Source organism: Psittacula echo, assembly GCF_963264785.1.
Source record: "Psittacula echo genome assembly, chromosome: 2".
Classification (NCBI taxonomy): domain Eukaryota; kingdom Metazoa; phylum Chordata; class Aves; order Psittaciformes; family Psittacidae; genus Psittacula; species Psittacula echo.
Window position 1 is genome coordinate 151696330 of NC_137737.1, and position 17675 is coordinate 151714004.

The 17675-nt window shown below is 41.1% G+C and overlaps 1 protein-coding gene across 3 annotated transcripts in view; it reads right to left on the bottom strand.

Annotated features, from left to right (window-relative positions):
* The window catches only part of CYRIB (CYFIP related Rac1 interactor B), a 77535-nt gene that overhangs the window by 35859 nt on the left and 24001 nt on the right, over positions 1–17675 (bottom strand). For all 3 annotated transcript variants that reach the window (XM_080639641.1, XM_080639642.1, XM_080639640.1), the window contains exon 2: positions 6043–6121. The gene's annotated coding sequence lies outside the window, so the exon portion shown is untranslated. The remainder of the gene's footprint in view (positions 1–6042; positions 6122–17675) is intronic.

Below are 17675 nucleotides of genomic sequence, written 5' to 3' on the forward strand. Positions count from 1 at the left end.
TTAGTGAGCTCTAACCATAAACCAGCTCCTCAGCAATATCAGAAATGGAAAGCTGAAGCCCTAGTTAATGCTCCGACAAGTAAAACTGAAAGATGAAGTTAGAGGTAAGCTGATTACACTACACCTATGGAAGTATCACAGATGGCACCTCTGCTGCTCAGAGGCATTTGGATTTGTTTATTCCAGATTTCAAAGAACACAGACTACCTCTTAAAAAGCCTAAAAAGCCCTTCCTATTGAAACCAACAACAGTAAGTTTTGCCACATGCTTCTCACAAAACCAGGACAGAAGGCTGAGGAGGTTATAGGGGATACCCACACAGCTTATTTTAAGTCCTTCCCCCACTCCAAGGTCCCAAGCCTCACTAAGCAGCTCCTCTAGTCCTAACTCATGTACAAACCAGGAGACAACATTGTGCAATAGTGACTCCCTGACAGACCCTTGTGACAAGCAGTCACTTCTGTTGAGAAGGCCAGGGGAGCTCTGCTCCAGCCAGAGTAACTGTGATGTAGCACAGAGACTCTTGAAAGTGCCTCCAGCTTGTCCAGGAGTGCCTTGAGCTCCAACTACATGAAAAGATTTATAAAAACTGTTCCAATTTAAACTGTACAGAAAAATAAAGAAAAAGGATGGGAGCAGCTTTTCAGATCAGCTGAACAGCAACATTCTAGTAACAAGAGTTTGAAATTATTCTCTTACAAGGCATACAAGGGCAACAATATGCCAGTAAAAATTATAAACAAGAATATTCAAAACCATTGCATCTATCACTAGCTGTCCAGAAAGGAGGAATTTAACTATGTTATTTTAACCTGTGACCTCAAATGCTTACTGGGTAGCATTTAAGATGGAAGCATGCACAAAAGTTATAAATACAGGGTAAAAACCCCAAGAGATATCTGGGCCCAGCTCCAAGGGACCACTGCGTGTATTTGACAGCTTTTTTCAGTAGTCAGGAAAAGCCCCAAACCCAAAAGTAATACAACAAGGTCTTAATTCCTGCAATGAAATTTAGTGATACTGAGTCACAACAGCTGCACACTATTTCTGACCAATAATTTCCAAAATTAATTCCACAATGGGCTAAAAGGAGCCAGACAGGACATCAGGAAAAGGTTCTTCACTGAGAGGGTGGATGGTCACTGGAACAGGCTCCCCAGGGCCATGGTCACAGCAGTGAGCCTATCAGAGTCCAAGGAGTGTCTGGACGATGCTCTCAGTCATTTGGGTTAGTTTTAGACAGTCCTGTTGAGGAGCAGGGAGTTGGACTCGATCCTGATGAGTCCCTTCCAACTTGAGATACTCTTATGATTTTAAGTAATAAAACTGCAGTTATATGGTCAAGCAGCAAGCTGAGTATTAACCAAATTTACAGGACTACACGTTAGCAGTCCAAGTCCCTGCAGGGTTAAAACAAACCCCAACAAACAAAGAAAAAACCAACAAAAAAAGACCCATAAAACCTAAAAATGTCCTTTAACAAGCACTTACAAGTCCTTCTATAAGTCAGGAAATGAAATAAGCAATATCTGACATGAGCCTAATAGAATAGGCCACATAAAACGTAACGTGAAGTCCAGTCACCTGTCCCAACACACAGAGCTTTGCAGGTCAGATGTCTTTCTGATGAGAAAAGTTTACATATTTTCCTGGTCTGTTTAAAAGTGACTTTTCAGAAAGCCAAAACAACCCTTTAATGAATGCCTTTGATTTGAAGGCTCATTGGCTGAACAGAATTAAACAGTTCATGCTGTCCTGAGCAATTATTTACTCATGGGGAAAAACAGCAGCTTTACCTTTATAAACAAAGTGTCATGGATGAAGTCTCAAGCAGAACAGAATTTACTGAATGAGCCATTAAACCAGATTCAAACCTCAGTTTTCACATTTATTCTACTAACTGTTGCAGCAGGACTACCGCATATAAAGGAATGAGAGTTTGGGAGAGCTCTACACTGAATTGTGTTTGATTATAATAAAAACAAAACCCTGACTCTGGTCACTTGCAGATTACCCCCATCTTCAGTCAAGGTAAGTATTTCTATGGCCTTTGCGAGAGAAAAAGATACCACATCACACTGTGTCAGCACAGGCAGAATATTTACACTCATTGCTATTATGTACTATTAGCCTTTAAAAACCACAGGATTGCCCAAAAGCTTTTAGCCCCTCAATCTATTCCCATGCCATCACAGCCAGCCAAGTTAAACAAGCCCGGAGATAAAATACAGCAAAAGTATAGGAGACAGCTCAGTTTGGCCCAAAAACCTGCCAGTTTTCCTCTTCCTAGGCTTAGATACCAGCATTAATACAAAATAAATGCATGCTGGTAGAATATCCATAAAATGCTCAGAATTCCTACAAAAATATATAGTGATTGTCAAAAGCACAAAATGTACTTAACCTCCATATGCTAAGAACCATTTCAACATAACCACTTTCACACAGACAACAGGTCAACTCAAGAAGCTCTGCTGAACTGCAAATAGAATTTATAGGCAAACCTACAGCAATATATTTCAAGCTACCCAACCAAAGGAGATGGCTTTTAACTTGTGGCGCAAATGGGAAGTACAAACGGTTTCAGCTGTCAAAGACATTCAATTTTCTTAATGTATTTACAGTATATAACCTCATTGATGCTGCTGTATCTGGTATGCTCTGCAGTAAAAGCTTTTCAAGTTGCTCAGAAGCATCTTTAACTTCATCACGTTCTATGTTGGTTACATAGGTTTCCCCAAATGAAAACCAGCCTGGAAGCACACATTAAAAACTGCACATTTTTAAGTACTTATTTCCTTCTTTAACAGAGGAAACCTTTAGCATTGAGCAAAACAAAACAGAACCTTGCTTTGTATTTCTTGCAGCACATTTGACTTTATACGACTTTCTCAGACAGTGAAAGCCCTACAGAAGCCCGTATGTAACATGTTCAATGTAGCCTTACTCAACACAGCATCTTTTCTGAATGAGGCCCTCTAATTCTAACCTTCTGTAGGCACACAGGTACGGGGACAACTAGAAATAAACTTTTTGTGCTCTTTTTAAGACACATGAAAGAATTTGCACTAAAAGCCTGAAATCATTACCAAAGAGATTTTAAAGCTTTTCCCCACAAGGAAGCAGAACATTTAAAGATGTGTCAGGCAGACAAATGCTGCTCTTACAAAGAGCTACACAAGCCACAAGAAAGAGTTCTCAAAATTAGTAAGAAAATTACAGCTATGCATTTGCTTCCACTTTGCAAACACAATACTGAAGGTGTTTTCATATTTATTAAAATTAGCCCAAAATGCAAAACCTGTTAATCCACAAACACTGCAATATCTGTGTTGGAACAGAGACTCCACAGCCTACTAATCAGCTCTAAATACCACCCCACCATCAGCATTACAGGAGAACAATCCTAAATTGCATGGAAAGATTTTAAAGCTTCAAGCATGCAGACAAGTTCAAGCTGCACATGAGAGATAAAGCTATAAAAAGAGAATAATTACCAAAGATTATATGCCAAAGCAGAAGATAATTATCAAGATCTTTCTGAATGACTGATACTCTGCAAAAATAATCCCATACAAATTAACTTAATGAAAAAGCTAATACAAGAAAAATTGGGAAAACCTTAAAAAGGTTTTATGTCCTTCAATGTTTGAGATAATGAAACATCATAACCAAAATAAATACCACCTGGAAGAAGGTTGCCCAAAGAAGTGGTGAATGCTCCATTCCTGGCAGTGCTCATGGCCAGACTGGAGAGAGCCTTGGGTGACATGGTCTAGTGTGAGGTGTCCCTGCCCATGGCAGGGGGGTTGGAACTGGATGATCTTAAGGTCCTTTCCAGCTCAAACCATTCTATGATTCTATGATAGGCATGCACATCCTGTACAACCATTTGGGCTACTCTGCACTACACCAAGGTCCAGTGGGCTTAATATTTCTGTCTTTAGTGCCCATCATACAAGACCTAAACACACTGCCTGCAGTGTCCCTCTGTCACATTATCTTTTCAGCATACTTCCAGAGTTAAGCGCCTGAGCTGAGACCTGGCTGAGGTCTAAAATGCAGCAGAGCACAGCAGGATCTCAGCTCTTGGTCCTAGAGGAAATGTTGAATTCAGACAAATACTTTACCACAGTTGCAGACAAAGGGCTACTTTCTAGAATTACCCTGTTTCATTCAGCAGAGCCATCCTGTAAGATTTCTCTCAGAAACAGATGGCAGATGATGGGGTGGGAAGAGGAGCTGAAGTAGAGAAATGGACAGAGGACCCCTCACTACTAGGCTAAAGGGCTTTTCAACTTTCTGTATGGGGCAAGCTATGCACTTAAATTCAGTGACAGACACACATTATTTATTCACATCATATATGATCAGAATAGTCCAAAAGATTAACCTAAAAATTACTATCAGATAATTACAATGTGACTCAAAATTTGTGTTGGTAACACAGTGCTTCGGTACCTCAAAATGTGACATACTACATGACAGGGTCTTTCTCCTGTAAATTGAGGGACATGCATTTTCATACTGGGTATTTGGGAAGGTGTCTCACACACGGTTTAGTTTCAGGAGTTGCTATTTTACAGAGCCAAGCAACAAAGCTCTTGAAATTATTGCTCACAAATAGCTGTACTATACAAGTCATCTTTATATAGAAAAAGACTGCATGAAGTCAGACGTTGTTTTCACTACGCCACTGCTGACAGATGCATATTACTGACCATCACAAGCCTTCAAAACTTTCCTATCATTAATCTAGATTTGTCAGAGCAACAGAACAAAGTATTTTAACATTCTCTGTGAAGCCTGGTTATTAGCAACAGCTATACAACACAGCTTCACAAAGTTATCCTCAACTGCTTCTAATATCTAGGCAAATTAACTGGCATGCGAAGATTAACCAAGCATCTGTAAATATTTGAGTTATAAAAGCTTAATGTTTCCTTGTTGGCTTAAAATGCTGCCACTTTCCATATTTATCCTTAGCCCCAGATGCATCATCCCATTCCAGGCTAAGAACCCTCTCTTCACAGGAGTTTACTTAGCCCTGTAGCTCAAATGGCAGCAGTAAACAGAAGGGTAGGAGATTCAAGCTCTACAGAAGGTACACAGTGAGGTGAAGTCATAGATGAAAACTGAATGCATATTTAATTTAAATTAAGCTTTGGGGATGTCTTCCCCCATACTGAAAACTGCTACTTCACTTACAACATTAAGTATCTGAGAAGTGAGCTGTAAATCTGGTACCTACTATCAATGTGCATATGATTTAGCTGTGTCAAGACATACTCAGATCTCCTAAATTCTCCTGTTTCCTTGTGATTGCCTTGTAATAGGTGGCTGCTCTACGTTTTAACTTATGGACAGGTAAAAGATGCTACTAAGCAGTCACAGCTCTTCACTGATGATCCTTTTATCATTCTAAATCTACAGGCAAACTACAGAGGACTTTGAATACCTGTGGATTATGATGCATCCTTCATTTTCTTATCATATATTATTTTCAGTGAAAATAATGCTGCAAACACCACAGAATAAGACAAGCACATTAATGGCATCTCCAAAGCACCTGGTCACCCAAATCAGCATGCTTAGCAATGTTCAACTTCTAAACTAGATTTTGTCAAGGTTTCCTTTTTATTCTTTCTAGAGGCTCTGAGGCATTAGATTTGAAGCATCAGTGTTTGTACTATCACACTTCAAAGAGTCTTTATACAGTTAAGAGATACAGACATGTATTAGTCTTAGCAAAGAAGGCAAAGAGACTGTGTTTAACATCCCACCACAGAAAAAAAGGGACTAGTCTTTTTCTCTCCTACTGCTAAAGGAGGAATGCAATCACTTGGTATTGCAGCTGAAATACCCCAATGTCATCCACTGCTACTGAGCCTTTTGTCTGGTAAGCTATAGTTCATCATAGGAAAAAACTGTATTAACTGCTTCTTGCTTTCAATAGATCAAAATACTTTGTGCTCCTTGGCCTAAAATATTAGGGAAAACAAAGAAACGTTCTACAAAGCAAAGACTAAGGAAGTGTTTACCAGTTGGTAGTATCTTCTTGCAGTCTTAACAGAGAACTCCCTTCTTCAGATTCTCAGTGCAGCAGCTCGTCTTCACAACCTGAACAAACAGAAGAATCCCATTAAACATAAACAATACACGGTATTTCAACAACATAAGCCAGTGCCAGGGGTAAATCAAAGTTAAGCCTGCAGTGCCAAGGAACCTACATAATTCTTCAGGAATGCAAATTAGACATGCCCATTTCAAAAACACTTCTGATTTTACGGAAGTGACATTACAAGCAAACGGAGAGACATCCTTACATACTCTTCTGTGAGTCAGTAAGGCAATTGGCTGCCCATGACCACAGGCATCAGAAATAGAGCATTGCATTGCAGCATTACCAAGTTACATATACTTATAGCACAAGAAAAATAGAGCATTACATCTCTGCGTTACTGAGCCAAGTTACAGAGTTGCAGCAGAAAAAAGTAGGTCTCGGTTCAAGTTTTATTTACAGTGTCATACATAGCACACAGGCAAAAATACTTCATTGCTACAGTTCTCATCAGTTAAAGACGAACCTGGCCAATGGCACATTTTGCATTTCTGAGCTTACTCCAGGATTTCTGAGATTTTTCTGCTTCAAAACTAAGGTTAGAAAATTGTATGGTCAGACAGAACAGCACTGCCTACAGCAATGCAGCACTGAGATCTACCGCAGGCATTCAGAGGGTGTTTAAGTTCATTTGGAGTAGGTTTATACAGCAAGCAGTCTACCTTTTTTAGTACAATTATTGGATAATGAACTGGCCAAAACTGGCACCTTTCTGTTGTGGGGAAAGGCTCCTAAGCCTTTTCCATCTGGGGTTTTGAATGCTGCTTCTGATTCAGGGATTTCAGCTATTATAAATAAATACTTCATTGTTGTCACTTAACCTGTCTCCAGTAAAACCACTTCTGCTCCTACTTCAGGTACTGCTCCTGGTGCCAGACTCCACCATACTGTAAGGGTGGTGAGGCACTGGAATGGGTTGCCCAGGGAAGTTGTGAATGCTCCATCCCTGGCAGTGTGCAAGGCTAGGCTGCACAGAGCCTTGGGTGACATGGTTTAGTGTGAGGTGTCCCTGCCCATGGCAGGGGAGTTGGAACTAGATGATCTTGAGGTCCTTTCCAACCCTAACTATTCTATGATTCTATGTCACTATTTCACATCTCAGGGTTTCTTTCGAGGAGTCGTCTCCTCATTTTGTACTACAATTCTTTGTCTGCTTCTATAGCAAAGTCAAGCACCTTCTGCAACACACCTGGTTTTAGCATAAACTCGGCTTAGAAATACAAAATCTGTCATGTCATTGCAGATCCAGCTGAAGAGGCACAAAATATCCAGTGTTTATTTGTATTTAACCAGCTATCAGGAGCTCCTCTTACATCAGATAATCCTAATTAACAAGCATTTAACAAAAATATGCTGCTTGGCAATAAAATTCCTTATTACAAAAGCCTCAGTATTCCTGATTTGTCCCAACTTGGGAAGGGTAGAGGGAAGGGGAAGAGCTCTGCAGTAATAGTTTTAGTCATGGTGAAAATTATCATCAAAAGAAACCACCCATTCTGTTTTCCTCTCTCCACAAATTAAAACCTGCGACCTGAACAGCCCAGCTAAGGGAAGAGGAAAGGACTCAGGAGTTGCTATGCAAAATTGAATTGACAAATAAGATCAAGGGATGCTAGTCACAGCTACACTGAAGCACACAGTTGCACCAGACAGTTCAAAAGCAAAACCAAAAAGACAGCTGTATTAGTCAATGGTTCCTTTTGCCAACTTGTGTCAAGGCAGCATCTAAGATAAGCAGGTGCCTGGCAAATCAGTGTTTCAGGTTTTTTTCCAGTAAATGTTGTATGAAGCACTACTATTCTTGTAGAAAGGGAAACCACAAAAGCATCCAAAGATACCTTATTCACTTTGTTAAAGCATACACATTGTTTTAACAGTTGTTCCACCACCTTATTTCAGCCTCTTTCATCCATGGTCCTCTTGCCAAGCAGCTGTACAAAGTTAGCAATTCAGCTGAAAACTTGTGAACAGAAGCTATAAGGTCTCAGACCCACACGCTGCCCAAGAAGCCCCTGAGCAGAGCAGCAGCGCCTGGTGACAGGAGCTGAAAGTGCTTCTGGGCCAGTGACCATTTAAGCAATTGCAACACGTGCAATTTCCTTCAACACACTCAACAAAAACACTTCCTTCTCCCCTGCCACACTGCAGTATGAAAAGCTTCTTATCTAGTACCAAAGAATAGATAGATGTTATTTTTTTCAAGCACGACTGATCATTTCATTAAGCAGAAAAACTGCGTTATGTTTCCAACGAACCAACACACACATCATCATGTTGCCAAATTCGAATGTCTAAACTTCCTCATAGCTATGTGACATGCAGGATTTTGTTTCACTGAAAGCAGGATCTAATGCTGCTGGAGACCCTTGTGCTGCTGCAGTCCCACACTGCTCTGCATTACTCCATCTCCTGTTCCTCCCTGACAACCTATTCCTGCAGACTGGGCTTCAGGTGAGAAAGGGAAGTGAGTGCCAACAGCTACACCTGCATGGCAATTCCGGATAGGAAAAGTCAATCCGGCAGTGCAGCAGTAGGTACAGTGTACAGTAGGGATCATGGAAACATCCACACAGAGGAACCATGCAATCTGCCAGTGCTGGGCAGAGAGTAAAGCCTGGTGTGACAGGAGGAACCAGAGAGAAAAGGGGCTGCTGCAGGAGTGCGCTGGCCAGGAACAACCAGCAGCACTGTACATGGATAGGACATGTGCTGAAGTGAAGGCACACACAAAGCTGCAGACATGTGGTCCCTCTGGAAGATGCCTCCAAATCAAGGCAATGATTCCTTGTACATGATCTAAATTAATCTGGTTCACTTGATAAAACCTGTCAAGAGAGCTTTATATTTTTTCCTTTTAAATAACAGACCCCCAAACTATAACCTACAGTATAAATAACACAGCTGAGAAAAACTAAGTCAGCTGCCAGCTTAGTTTTCAGGCACTTATTTGTTCCTAAGTTAATTTTCTTCACTTCAATAGACCTTCGTGAAGTAAATTAACACTGTTTCTTTGACAGGCTAATGAGAATAGCAGGTGAGCAACAAAAGAGTAAGCTCATTCTCAGGAGCTCTCCTTGCTTGCCCTCCCCACACTGTTGGCAGAGCTTTGTAGGATTATGAGTTCAGAAGAAGGAAGCAGACAATAAACCTACTTGTTCCTGGTAAATGAGGGAGTCTTCACCTAGTCATTTAAGCAGCCATCCCTTACTTCATTAGTTTTGTCACTTAGGGGGAAGGTGGAATTAAACTCTGAAGCACAGCGCCTGATTAAATCTCATTCTCCATACAAAATTCATGCTCAAGAAAACTATTAACCATGAAGATGCAAAGAGTCTTATGTGAATCGCACGGTGCTCATTTTTCTGTTGTACATGTTGCAACAGGCAGAATCACAGCCACTGCTTCCCAAGCCTCCAAGTTGTGAACTTGTTTGAGCTACAAAGAACACTGCTGAGAAATTCAGTAACGTCTGTGTTCTCAGAAGGGCATGAAGGGTAAAGCCAGGAACACAGGGGTTAATAGGTTTTCCTGACTAATCCAGAGTACTTCATGCAAGGGATTTTGCTGCAATACTGTGACCAAACAACTATTTATTGACAGAGCAGTTTCTAGACTAGGGGCTTCAGGTTATTTTAATTTTCCAGCCTTTGCCACCATTAAAGCAAAACTGCCCCACAGAGCCCAGGTAAGCCTTGCGTCAGAGCTGGCTCTAAGTCTTCACAAGCAGGTAACAGGGATGGCTGAGGCCTGAAGTGCAGACGGAAAGAGAAGTCAAAGCCCTTCCTGAAATTATACACACACCAGTTCTCTGCCTTGCTCCAGTTGGACACTTGCTTCCCAAGGACACCAAAGAGGTGACCATCTGGGGTGTCCTGAGATGCCATTTCCTCTAGTAGCTTACACAGCATCTTCAAAAGCCCAGGGAAATGCAGATTTCACAACTTAATTTACAGGTTATTTCAACTCAAAAGCTTTGTCTAAAGTACATTTAGGAGCAACTCCACCTAGCCTGTAGACCCAAAGATACGCACCACATTTAAAACCACATTACACGTAACATCTTTGCCTGTGCTCAACTTTGCTTAGCCCAAAACACAGAAAGCACAGAAGAGACAGCAACCACGAGTTAAGGTGATGTATCCTCCCCAACACTGCTAGCAAGACCTCTAGTGACAACAGCCCACCAACAGGTTGAGATGCAGCTGAAAAGCAGAGTATACAAAATGAGTAAAGAAAATAAATCGTAAAGACCCATAAAGATAAATGCCAGGGGGGTTATGGTAGCTGATGAAGAATTCTGTTGCCAGACCTAAGACAGCACACAAATTGCACAAAGTAATCCCTGCAGAGCTTCTGACAGGCTACTCACCATGCTAAGGCAGCTATGAAAAAAGAGGCAGAAAGCAACACATCCAGTGTCCTACCAACATATATAAGCACCAGAATTGAGATAGCTCCATGGCAAACAAATATGAGAATCTTATCCCTCACTAAAATGACACAGAGTGCTTTGTCCCCTTAAACATATACTGCCGAAACTTGAATTTTCAGTTGAAAGATGAAATTCTCCTGCTATTTGAGGAATTGGTGGTCAGAGCCATTAAAAAAATCCTCAGTAGTTTACTTCTACACAGCTGAAAAAGTAAGTTCTTATTCCTTATCAGGATAGAAAGGAAACTGATTAAGATCACAATAATGATAAACTAACATTTTCAACATCAGATTACTCCTTCATTCACCAGAATGAAATCAGTTACAGGATTAAATATGATATCCCTCACAGGGTTGAGCTGGAAAACATCAAACCAGATCCATGTACTAGAGCTAATTCTGTGTGTAAATGAAGACTATCTAGTTAATTAAGAGTTACAAAGACGGAGAAGACTCACACATAACCTTCCCTTGTCCCCACAGCAAACATTTGGCACAGGTTTATAAAGGATTAGCAATCCAACACAATGCTGTAACTGAAGTGTAATTAACCAAATCCTGACCAGCTTTTCCTCTGTTAATTACTCCAAAGTACTAGAAAGGATTCCAGCTGTGAACAGGTTCTCTTGTTGTGCCATACCTCAGCTTTCAAACACTGGACTTAGCATTTGTTGCTCAGTAGGGTTGCATAGTGTAGCAACTTCCCCTAAAAATACAGGTTTTCAACATAACTCTTAAGTCTTACAGAAGGACTGAATCTTAGACCACTCTTTTTACAGTTATTTATTAACTCCAATTGGGACTAGTGTGTGCTTCAGATATAGGAGAGATTGCTCACACTTTAGAAGTTCTATCATCAGACCATTTTTTACCTTCAAGCCCTCATTCACCCAGCTGCTTGGAGCTCAGGAAGCAAGGCCTCTGTTTTCTGTAAATGCAGCAGTAAGAGGAATGGAACTGTGTGTAAAACAAAAGCCTGAAACTGCTAAATACCTGTCCTGTTTAACCATGGAACAGGCATATTCCCCCATTTCAAAGACAAATGTGGAAGTGGAACCATAATGATGCCAATCATTTGAACACTGACTGAATACTGATTGTTTAAGTATAGGCAGCTGTGAATATATTTGAGGCAGGACCTGAGAAAATATAACCAGTGTTTTCTTCAGTTCCCTTTTAAAATAGAGCTTCTCCTTCGAACTTAACTCCTCAGAGTGACTCAACCTAGTGATGAAGAGGCAGGACACAGATGATGTTCTCCAGATTAGTTACGGAACAGGTTTCCACAGCAGGGTGAAAAGGGCAGGTACATTCAGTTACACACAGGCTGAAATAAGAGTCATCTTCTCCTACTCTTGGTAAGAGGATGCTCTTGACACAACACAAAGGAGGACAATTACATCTAGATCCCATAACTTACAGAAAGTTGGTCAGAAATGTGCAATCCTTGCAAAAACTCTGATAATTCTGGCAATCAGATGTCAAGAGCAAGTTACTGCTGTGTACACCCTGACTTGAAAACTTTGAGCCATATAGACAAACAGGCACAGCTTGGAAGACTTTTTCACATTCTGAAGTACAGATGCCACACCTGACCAAGAGGTTGAGTTACACTGCAGAAACTGGGAACAAACATCGGACCAGTCCTAGTTTTAATACTTTCTATAAAGGCATAATAAAAGAAGGTCCCTGTGTGACCAGAACCAGCAGACTTCCTTCAAATAGGCTACTTTAGCTGTTGAAGTTATGAACAAATCTACATAGAATCAAATAGGTTGGACAAGACCTTTAAAACCATCAAGTCCAACCATTACACCAGGACTACCAAGGTTACCACTAAACCATACCACTGAGGGCCTCATCTACACAGTTTCTGAACATCCAAGCACAGTGATTCCACCACTTCCCTGGGCAGCCCATTCCAATACCTGATCACACTCTCTGTGAAGACATTTTTCCTAATATCCAATCTAAACCTCCCCTGGCACAGCATGAGGCCATGAACTCTTCAGTAAGTGAAGGCTTGTAGTGAGAAGATAGAAACTTGTCCAAGAACAGGTCGCCAGGTCCAAGAACAGCTTAAGACTTCCACTCGACAAAGATCTATTGTAAGCGAAGACTAAACCCAAAGACTTTCCCACTCCATAAAAATTCCTTCTCACCAGGTTCTGCTGTGCTTAGTCTTTCCTGGATCCACCCCTTAAGCCTCTATTCATGAAGTGTCCCAGCTTCAGCCAAGCAAGGCACCAGCCTGGCTCACAAGCAGATGCCGAATTCAAGGCTCCTCAAAGGTCAGAGGTAGGTTTCCAGTACTCTGAAGTAAAAACTCTGAAGTGTGTGTGGGGAGATACTGTGATGTGGACAGTTGGTCAATATATCCTTTTTTTCCTGTTTCCTAATCAGCTAGATTTAGACAAGCTTCTTATCTAGTCCACAGAGCCATAGGCATAGCTTCCAGCTCTTAACCATGTTTACAGTACCTAACTTGCTCTATCTGATGTGTAAATAGTTTAAGCTCTTAGCTTAAACAGTCTGAATGATCTTTTATGTTCTGATATTTACTTTTAAATAGAAAAAGATACTGCAGAGCTTATGTTTGAGACCTTGAGTAGAAATCTCACCCTCAGAAGATTGTCTGCAGACTACCTGAGCTTCTACATCTGCTTCCCACGTTACAGACACACATTAAAGGCAACTGGACTCCTATTTCTGCACAGGAAATCTGATGAATTTTAAGCCATTCTCACACTCCCACATCCTCCGTATTGAGACAGCACAAGATCTTTGTTCAAAGTGCATTTGCAGATGCCATCATTTTTTCCTACGTTTAATGTGCACGTTACAACCTCAGTCAAAGTAGGAGCGCAACGATTTTTCTATATTACCCTGTGTTTGGAGTAATAAAGGAAGCATTGAAGAACAAGCCTCATATTTTTCTGCTGAAGTGAAATAACAAACACCAACATTCAAATAGTCGCACACATGTTCTAGAGACTGCAACAAGGGAGTCAGTTCATCCTTTTCAAATCAAACTTCACCCTGAAACAACAGTCAAGTAGAAAACCCCCTACTTTTATTAGAGACTTGGCACACTGCAAAGTTTTTTTGCTGCTGTAAGGACAGAAAGGCTTACTTGAAGACTGACAGACTCTGAAGTATTGTTTTTCAGGAAGAAATGAAGCCACAAAACTAAAGTTACACACACACATAAAGCAGAAGCACAAAATTCACATAACATAAAATTTGTATTTGTAGAGTCCTGACCAACATAATTCCAGTAGACACAAAGTTGCTACACAGAAGTAAAACAACAATAGACATGCAGAAATAGCAACTCCCCTTCAACCACTTACCATTAAGTCTGGAAGTGAGTGCAAGCACATGCAACTGGCGTTATCATCAGCACAAGCACTGCACATACTGCAACCATTGAGGCAAAGTCCTAGGACCATGAATTTCAAGGGTAACAGAATAATAGGGATCAATGGTACTAATAAGTGTAACCAGACTTGAAATGAAGGACCCTGCCTTCTGCAATCTCCAAATTTAGATCAGGGCCTCCATCTGTGAAGTGCTTTCCAACTATGTGATAAGAGTTGCTCTACAGGTGGAACATGCTTTAGGCTGCTCCTTCATGAGAAAACCACAGGGCCCTTACCACATCATGCAACCAGAGCATAGGCAGTACCACATATGAGGTTTACATTCAACTAAATTAAAGGCAGCGACTCCCAGGCTCTTCAGAAACACGGTACCCAGAAAAGGGTGACATGAGCTGTGTAAAAGGCCAGAAGCAAGCTCCTGCCTGGGAGGAGGTATAAACTAAAGTCCATGCACATGTACCATAGATGCCTTCTAGGAAGAATGTGGATCTATCACATGGTGCTGTAAGACTCATCTGTCCAAGGACTATGATTCAGTGCCTACAGAGCTGTACAAGGACTATGATTCAATGCCTGCAGGGTGTGTTGGATTTAATACAGATACACAAATTAATTGTACATCACATACGTGTCTGGCTGCTGACAGGGAAAGGCTACACACATGCACAGTTGAGAGCATTCAGCAAAGTTAAATCATATGCTGTAACAGAATTGATTAAAGCCTTCTTGGCCTCAGATTCAGAGGACCATAGAATGGTTTGGGTTGGAAGGGACCTAAAAGCTCATCCAGTTCCAGCCACCGACACAGGCAGGAACACTTTCTACTAGAACAGGTTGCTCCAAGCCCCGTGGAACCTGGCCTTGAACACTGCCAGGGATGGGGCAGTCACAGCTTCTCTGGGCAAACTGTGCCAGTGCCTCAGCACCCTCACAGTGAAGAATTCTTTCCCAGTATCTAATCTAAATCTCCCTTCTGTCAGTTTAAAGCCATTTCTCCTTATCCAGTCCCTACATGTCCTTGTAAAAGGTCCCTCTCCAGCTTTCTGAAAGCCCTCTTTAGGCACTAGAAGCTGCTCTAAGGTCTTTCCAGAGCCTTCTCTTCTCCAGGATGAAGAAGTCCAACTCTCAGCCTGTCCTCGTATGAGAACTCCTCAAGCCCTCTGTTCATTCACTCAGCATAACGACAGAACTGCTCTGTATCACCTTTGTTATAAGGAGTCTCAGAATAGGTGAAGCATATTAACTTTTACGACAGATAGGGTTTAGTTTGAGGGTTGTCATGCCTAATATGGGCTAGAACAAACATTACCTACTATGGAATTATTTGCATTGCTATTCATGAACTTCCACAGTTTATCAGGGACATCTCATGGGACAAAGACAATGCCAAAGAACTGGATGATTTACGGGTGTTCCTATAGCAGAGCCTCCTATATAACAGGAACTTCCCAACACAACAGACATTTGCCAGCAATCTCTGCATGTTGGAATACAACAAAAACAAGGCAGAGGAAGAGGAGACTTATGATGATAAATCTCATTAAGAAAGAGTCACTTGTCACTGTGGCTAAACTAGAAAATTACTTTTGCCTTATGGCACTGTCATAAGCATCACAGAAAACATACTAAAACAGGCAAACCAGCTTCCTAAAGAGCACTGCAAAACTGCTCTGGCTCACCAGGAGGCTTTCAGTTGCTTTCTTCTCTTCCAAGTAAAAATTAACCTGGCTTTCAAAGACTTAATGGCAAAACAAATATTAACTTATTCAATGTCTTATCACCCAAATCTAGAAATGGGTGTTTGGGCTCTGAGCCTCCGCCTCCCACATTTTTGGGGAAATTCAGTTATTTGTATATCAGCCAAAACAATAGGAAAACCCCCAATGACTGAGATCTGGTAGACCTGAAAGAATAAAAGGTTTTCACTTGGATATACTTTCAGTCAATGCATCACTGCAGAGAAACTGAAGGAGTTCCACAGGGCATTACTAACTTTGCTTCTGTCTTAGAAACATGTTTTATTAGGAGTTACTTGGCCTAATGTTGCAGTAATTGGAGAAATACATATTTGATCCCTGTTTTTAACTACAGACTTCCTATTTGCTGTCAGATAATGAACATTGCTGCACCTCAGTTCATCATATGCAACACGCCAAAACACACAGCACTAAGCACAGCAGGACTTCAGACTCATGTATAGGGTTTGAATTCTTGCCAGCAAGAGCTGGTGAGGACGGACTGTGAAGGAACTAAGCATAGAAGAGGCAGTTTAGTGACCCTCAAGCCTGTCAGTGAGGACATACTGGGTGAATGGAGCACACATGCAGAATACCTCTGAAACCTCTGCTTCACATTACGAACATTACTACTTCACATTACAAACAAAAGTTGCTGAGCAGTAGAGACTCCAAAAAGCAGATACTGCATTCCAATCTGGCAAAGACATTAAACTCACATGCATCAACCCAAAAAATAATGGAACTTACTGTTTTACTGCTGAAAACTTCAGCTTCTTCAGCCTTACAAATAGTAAGAAGTTAACTACTCACTTGAGACAGTTCAATCTAACCCTAGACATAACAAACAGTAACTGTACTTCAACATATGAATTAAGAGTTCTGTCCATATAATCTTTCTAGACTATTTTGAATCAAAAACCCATGCAGGTGTTCCAAACTGCTGATCAAGTCACCCTTTCACAGAGATTACAAATAAACATCATTTTAAAGAAAGGAAAGATGCACACATTAAACACAACATGCTTGAGTTAAACACACACCCAACAATCCCCCTGCCCAAAAATGCTTAAGTTTCATCTGGTTATTGTTGGATTATACAGGAGTGTCATAAAATGTCTTGCAGTTAGAATGTACTTGTTAAAGAACAATACTGACCTTGCGTTAAGACAACCTACTAAGATGAAAAATGAGCACAAGAGTACCACTGGCATTCTAAGTAGGGGTATTTAAGTAAGATTTACAGAAAAAAAACTGCTCCTACAGGGAAACCTTTGATTCAAATATAAATTTGTGGTCTTGATGATGCAGAGCATACTCAAACCATTAACAGCATCCACAAATTCTATTTATCTCATGTACCAAGAGGCTGAAGAATGAAGCACCCCCGGAGAAGTCCAACCAGCTTCTTGGTTTGTCAGTCAGCCAGAGTGTTCTCCAAGATCACAAACACCACACTTACGACATGACAGAGAACACCTACAGTGACAGAGCAGTTATCAAGCAGCTCATGAGAACGTGGAAAAAGAGTTTTCTCAATAAAGTAGGTGGGGAAAGAAGGCTCTTTCAGAAAGGTGGTATCCTCTAACTTTGGGTTCCATGTCATATTCCTAATGGATAGCAGAAGACAGCAGCAGCTGCACTTTCTTTGCCAACTTTGAAACCTGCAAATAAAATGTACCATTCCCACAAGAAGTGGCTTCTTGTAAATTCAGGCATACAGAGCTTGCCCTAAATGGCCTCACATCCTACTGATACTGGATGAGAGCACCAAACATGAGGGACATTGACAAGAACTGATGCATGTTAGTTGTGAAGAACCCTGTATTTTGTAAGGCAGTTTCTTGAGTCTCATACACTGCCTCTGCACACACACACAGCCCTACAAAAACAACACACGATAAGAAATTAAACTATGAGGAAGCAATTTCTTCATTGCCAACCCCCCCCCCCCCCCCCCCCCGGCACACACTATCACAAGGATTATCAAACAGGATTTTACA